Source organism: Colobus angolensis, unplaced genomic scaffold (genome assembly GCF_000951035.1).
Source record: "Colobus angolensis palliatus isolate OR3802 unplaced genomic scaffold, Cang.pa_1.0 Scaffold4, whole genome shotgun sequence".
Lineage (NCBI taxonomy): Eukaryota > Metazoa > Chordata > Mammalia > Primates > Cercopithecidae > Colobus > Colobus angolensis.
The window spans coordinates 15876474-15882768 of NW_012117376.1; positions in this window are offsets into that span (position 1 = coordinate 15876474).

Below are 6295 nucleotides of genomic sequence, written 5' to 3' on the forward strand. Positions count from 1 at the left end.
TTCTATGAGCAATTATACCCTGGACTAATACAATATTAGTAATGAATTAATGCATATAGTTAGTTTTGTTTGTTGGCAAAATCCTTAAGAAACTGAGCTTCTGGAAGAGAAAAATAAAAAAAAAAAAGGGCCTTCGTGGCAGAAAGGCTAAAACTCTTTGCTTTGAGCTTTGGCCACTGGAACTGTTGGTGTGGTGAACATTTGTGGAGTTCTTGGCCCCTCCAGTCCAGTGGTACTTTGATTTCTTTTTTGTAAAAGCTACCAGTTTCTGGCCAGGTGTGGTGGCTCACACCTGTAATCCCAGCACTTCAGGAGGCTGAAGCGGGTGGGTCACCTGAGGTCGGGAGTTCAAGACCAGCCTGGCCAACATGATAAAACTCCATCTCTACTAAAAATACAAAAATTAGCTGGGCGTGGGTGGTGGGTGCTTGTAGTTCCAGCCTCTTGGGAGGCTGAGGCGTAAGAATCGCTTGAAACCAGGAGGCGGAGGTTGCAGTGAGCTGAGATTGCGCCACTGCACTCCAGCCTGGGTGACAGAGCGAGACTCTGTTTCAGAAAAAGTTAAATGTTTTAAAAAGCTACCCGTTTCTGTGTGCAGCCTTGGAGGGGCCACAGCTCTGTCTCCTGCCGTGAAGCCAAGGGGGCCTGTCTTGGTCTGTTCAGGCTGCTATAACAGATACCATAAACTGGGTGGCTTTTAAACAACTAAAATGTATTTCTCGCAGTTCTGGAGGCTGGGAAACCCAAGATCAAGGCATTGGTAGATCTGGGGTCTGGTGAGGGTGCCTCCTCATGGCTCACATGGTGGAAGGGGCAAGGTAGCTCTCCTGGGCCTCTTCCATAGAGCCACCCTCATGACCTAATCACCCTCCAAAAGGCCTACCTCCTAATACCATCACCTTGGGGTGAGGATTTCAACATAAGGATTTTAAGGGTACACAAACATTCAGACCACAAAAGGGCCCTGAATCTCCTTCCCTCAGCTAGTGTTCTCCAGCCCAAGGTTCAGCCAAGAGGAGGACGTACGACTCAAGCTTGGACTCTTTGTCGATATCAGTTTTTGCTCTGATGACAAACAGCCCCTGGTCTCAGTGACTTAAGACCAGTAACACATATTTTTTGCTCCCATGTCTGAGGGCTGGCTTTGACGTGGCTCACCTCTCACCCAGCTGTGGCCCCTCTCCCGCAGAGAGAAGCAAGAGGCTGATCTAAAGCACTCAGGTGCATTTCAGGCTGCCCACGCCTGGCACACGTGATGCCCACTCACATTCCATTGACCAATGCAAGTTATATGGCCAACTCGGACGCTGAGTAGAGTGGGATGGATCAACCTGGCTGTAGGGATGGAGTGGATAATTGGAAGCAGTAGCACACATCTACCACCATCCCCCAAGACTTTGACTCGAGAAGCTTGGACATGGACTCACTCAGCCCTGGGCCCTGCTGAGCAGCTCCTGCCTCCAAACTGCCCATGCTGGCTGGCTCCTGTCTTTCCCATATGGCTTCTTCAGCCCTCTCGACAGCCCCATATGTGCATGCCCCATCCCTTTTCATTCAGTTCCTCTTTGGGCTTATTCTGGCCGCAGTCAGCTTCCGTGCCTTGCAATAATAATAATTTAAAAAAAAAAACCTCATAAGAAAACACATAATAACCACAAATTTGGGTGATGCTAACAGAATTCCTTTTTGGAAACAAGAGGGCTAACAATTTATATTTGCAGACAGTGTGATAAATGTGGATGACAAGGGGAATCTAGGACAAGAGCCTGGAAGGAAGCCCAGGGGCCAGAAGGAAGAAGAGACACGAGGGTCTCCACAGGGGAGGTGGGAAGACAGCAGAGACCAAGTGCTCATATCTCTACTTGGCCAGCTAAAAACATTTGAAGTCCTAGCCCCAGCTCCAGCCCCCAGACACCCGCATGCATTCTCTGAGGTCCCAGGCCCCAGCAGGATGGAGGCTTCCTCTTACTACCCTCTAGTTCCCAGTTTCTCAATCCTGACTGCACATTAGAAACCTCTGGGGAATTCAAACAAACAAACAAAGCCTGGGTTCCTCCCCAGCCCAGTTAAATCAGGCGCTCTCAGGGTGGGCCCTGGCCATGGGCATTTTTAAGAGCTCCCCAGATGACTCTAATGAGCGCCAGGGTTGAGACCCACTGCCCTACTTCTCTTGAACTCTGCAGTGCGTGGAGAGGGATGCCAGTCCTGAGATGCCAGAGCTTGAGATTTTTCAACTGAAAATAAAAAGAATCTGGATAATGTGAAATCTCCTGATTTTTAAATGTTGGCTCAAATGTATTATCTGCAGATCAAACAAAATATGTCTGGTAGCTACTAAATAGGAACCTAAGGCTGTAAAGTGCCTACATTTTCCTATTTCTGGCTTTGCTCCCACTCCCTTGGCCTCTGGGAGTCCCGGGGCAGTGAGAACATCAGCACTGAATGTGGCTGAAGTGTTGTACTTGCGTTGGGCTGCCTGAAGCCAAACAGTTGGCCACAAGCTGCAGCAACACATGACTTACACAGATGACAGGTTGCGTCCTCACAGGTGACCATCTATTCCTTGGTCCTAAATCACTTTCTTGAGCACTTGGCCAACTGTGATCCCACTAGACCCCTACCTCTAGGCAGATACCTCAGCAGGACCAACTGAGGGACAAGTGCCAGCTGGGGGCTTTCTTCTCACCCCAAGCTGCTCACTCCAAGTTCCTCTTTGGGTTTGTTTTTATTATTTTTGAGTTGTTGTTTTGGCTTTTAGTGACATTTAAAATGTATTTTAAAAATCATTTTTTATAAAAGTAATATGAATTTTAGATAATTTGGAATATAAAGTGTAAAGAAGAAAATGAAAATCACCTATCATCTGAACTGCCTTTTGGGTTCTGAATACACAAAGATTCTCCGATATTCTGAAAGGAAGTCCCCACTTCAGTGTGATGGAAGCCCTGGAAGCCTCCAGTGGGAACCATTGGTTCCATTTCTTTTCTTCTTCTTCTTCTTCTTCTTCTTTTTTTTTTTTTTTTGAGACAGAGCCTCACTTTGTCACCCAGACTGGAATGCAGTGGTGTGATCTCAGTTTATTGCAGCCTCGACCTCCCAGGTTCAAATGATCCTCCCACATCAGTCTCCCAAATAGTTGAGACTGGAAGCACACTACCACACCCAGCTAATTTTTGTATTTTTAGTAGAGATGGGTTTCCCCATGTTGCCCAGACTGGTCTTGAACTCCTGAGCTCAAACGATTCGTCCACCTCAGCCTCCCAGAGTGCTGGGATTACAGGCGTGAGCCACCGCACCCAGCCTGTTCCATTTCTTAAAAGTCAGGACATTCAACACCTTCAAAAGGCTGATCCATCTGACCTTTAATATTTGTCAGAGACAGACTTTGAGAACCTGCCTTATTTTTTAGATCGACGTTTCTTCTTCCTAATACATAATAACAAAAATTACAACTAGAAAGAAATCTTTCTGAAAGAACCTCTGCTGGGTGGCGGGTGGGGAGCTGGCAGCTGGAGGTGACACAAGACCTCTGGCTCAGGCTGTGTGTGCCCTCTGGTGGCAGCTGGGGCGTGGCTTCGGGCAGGGCTGTCAGCCCTCACGCTCAAGCCAGGGGTTCTCAAGGTGGGCTCAGCCTCACTTGGGAACGTGTTAGAAATGCAGTTTTTCAGGCCCTCCCCCAGACCTCGTGAATGAGAAAATCTGGGGTGGGACCCAGTAATCTGTTTCCGCAGGTGACTTCGGGCTGTTCTGGTGAAGGAGTTTGAGAATGATTGTTCTGAGGAAGCATGGGCTTCTGAGGAAGCACACTGGAGAAATGTGCCAACATGGCCTAGGGCTCCAGGAGCAAAACCCTGTCCTCCATGCAGAGGAGGACAGGGAAAGGAATGGCGAAGAACAGAATGCAGGACATGCTGGTGCCAGGCCAAACGTGGCTCATGGAGGTCCCTGCCCACACTCACCTGCACCCCTCTCTCAACCCAAAGGTTGCAGAGCTGGGAAGCCGGCAGAATGGACCTCTCTCAGAGCAACTGGTCCAGGCTCCTTCGAATGGGGTTTAAAAGGCCCTGCCACGTGTGTGAAGCTAAGTCTGGGATTCTTAGGAGAAAATTCAAGGTATCACAGCAGTGTGGTTCCAGAACCCTAGAGAGCCCATCCTGAGGGGAATAAGACTTGAACCTCAGGAAAAGACAGGAACTAAAAGCAAACGTTGAGACAGAACAAACAGAAACACCTAAAATATGCCCAAGGAGGGAGGAGAGAAAAGAAGTGTGGCACCCTTGGTCGGATGGAAAGGAATTCTCTGAGACATTCAATCACCCAGATGCCTTCCAGGAGGAAATGCTTTATAATTTAATGACTGCCAACATGAAAAACCCCCACACTGACTCACAACGCAGCAGTACTGGCTCTTCGGGAAGTCAGTCTAAGGCTCCAGAGGGGTGAAGCATGGACAGGCCCCCAGCAGGCCCCTGCTGCGAGGCTTCCAAGAGAAGTGATTGTTTGCAGCACATCTAGCTGGTAAGGAAATCTTTTTGCACCTGGCTAAATCAAGCGGGAGTTTGTAGAGAAAATCTGACAAAAAAGCAAGGTTTGAGACAGGCAGATGGGAGATGTCATAGTAAATATGTTACTTCAAATGTATCCCTCTCCTTCTAGAAACAATTCTGTTTATGCTCATCATTCTAATACTACTATTACAGAGATGCTTTGATTCAATCAAGACATGGTATTTCAGATTACATGTCTAATCTAAAACCTTAATCACTCAGTAATTATTTATTGAGTAACTACTATGTGGCAGTCATTGTTCTAGGTTCTGGGTTACAGCAGTAGATAAAAATCTTTGCCCTCATAGAGCTTACATTCTAATGGTGGGAAAACATTATAAAATAAGTAAAAAGGGGTAAGGCTTAGAGTTCATCTCCTGCATGGCCCCTCATCATTAAATTCTTTCTTTTTTTTTTTGAGACAGAGTCTTGCTCTTGTCGCCCAGGCTGGAGTGCAGTGGCGCGATCTTGGCGCACTGCAACCTCTCCACCTTCTGATTTCAAGCGATTCTCCTGCCTTAGCCTCCTGAGTAGCTGGGATTACAGGCACCCACCACCATGCCCAGCTAATTTTTATATTTTTAGTGGAGACAGGGTTTCATCATATTGGCCAGGCTGGTCTCGAACTCCTGACCTTGTGATCTGCCCACCTTGGCCTCCCAAAGTGTTGGGATTACAGGCGTGAGCCACCAAGCCTGGCCCAAATTTTTAATTCTAAATTTTCAAAGCCTGTGTATCAGCTTTTTTTTGGACCAGAAGGGAGAGGGTGACAATGTTTAGAGTCTTCATGTTAGGAAAGCCAGCTCACGATGGGGCTTCTAAAACAATATGCAACTGAATTATCATTGACATCTTATAAAATGCAGATTCAGATGGGTCTGGGCAAGAGCCAGACGCAAGCTCACACAGGCCGCCAGTGCTGCTGGGCTGTATTTGCAGACCACGTTTTTGAGTGTCACGAGTTTAGGAGTCAGGCTGTTAAGCATGGAGGAGCCCCATGAGCAGGAATTCTTCGCCAGGTCCTGGCCTCCTCATGATTCCTTGCAGCAGGTCTGCGCTTCCACCTGGGAGCGCCCTGGATGGTTTTCAGGGTACCCTTTTGCATCATGTCACCCAATCTCCATAGCAACTCTGTCAGGTGAGGAAACGGCATCCGAGAGAGGTTAAGAGCAGTCACAGAGCCTGTGGAGGCAAATCTGGGAGTTGACTTCCATCCCTGTCTGGAGGGCTTGGCTGGGCCCTAGGGCTCTGCATGAAGGACGAGGGGGATGCCTTTGGGCAGGTCCTGCGAGACCTGGGAAGAGGCCAGCTCAGCAGTAAGCATCTTTGAGAGTCATATATAACCAGGCATTTATGGGGCTCAGAGGCCCTTTAATCTAAACAGGCCTAGCTACTCTGGCCAGTGGCTTTGGGGTAGGCTTCTGGTTTACCTCTTTAGTTCCCTCTGCTGTGGTGTGAATTTCAAAAGCAGCAGTGAGGGCAGCTGTTAGAAATGTTCAGCCCTCCCAGGTGGCTCTTCATAGACCGAATTAACACAGAAAGGGGAGAGGGATAGCAGGAAAAAGGATTATGCCCTTCCTGCAGGCTGGGAATCATGAGGAGTTGTTCATTCTCATTCCACAGGATCTCTTGGAAAGACTGCCACAGGGAGAATGAATGTAGACAGCTGTTTCCTTATGTAAAGTTGGGAGATGTCAATAGAGAGAGGTTATTCGGCCAGTCAAAACACACTCAGCCCATTCTTTTTT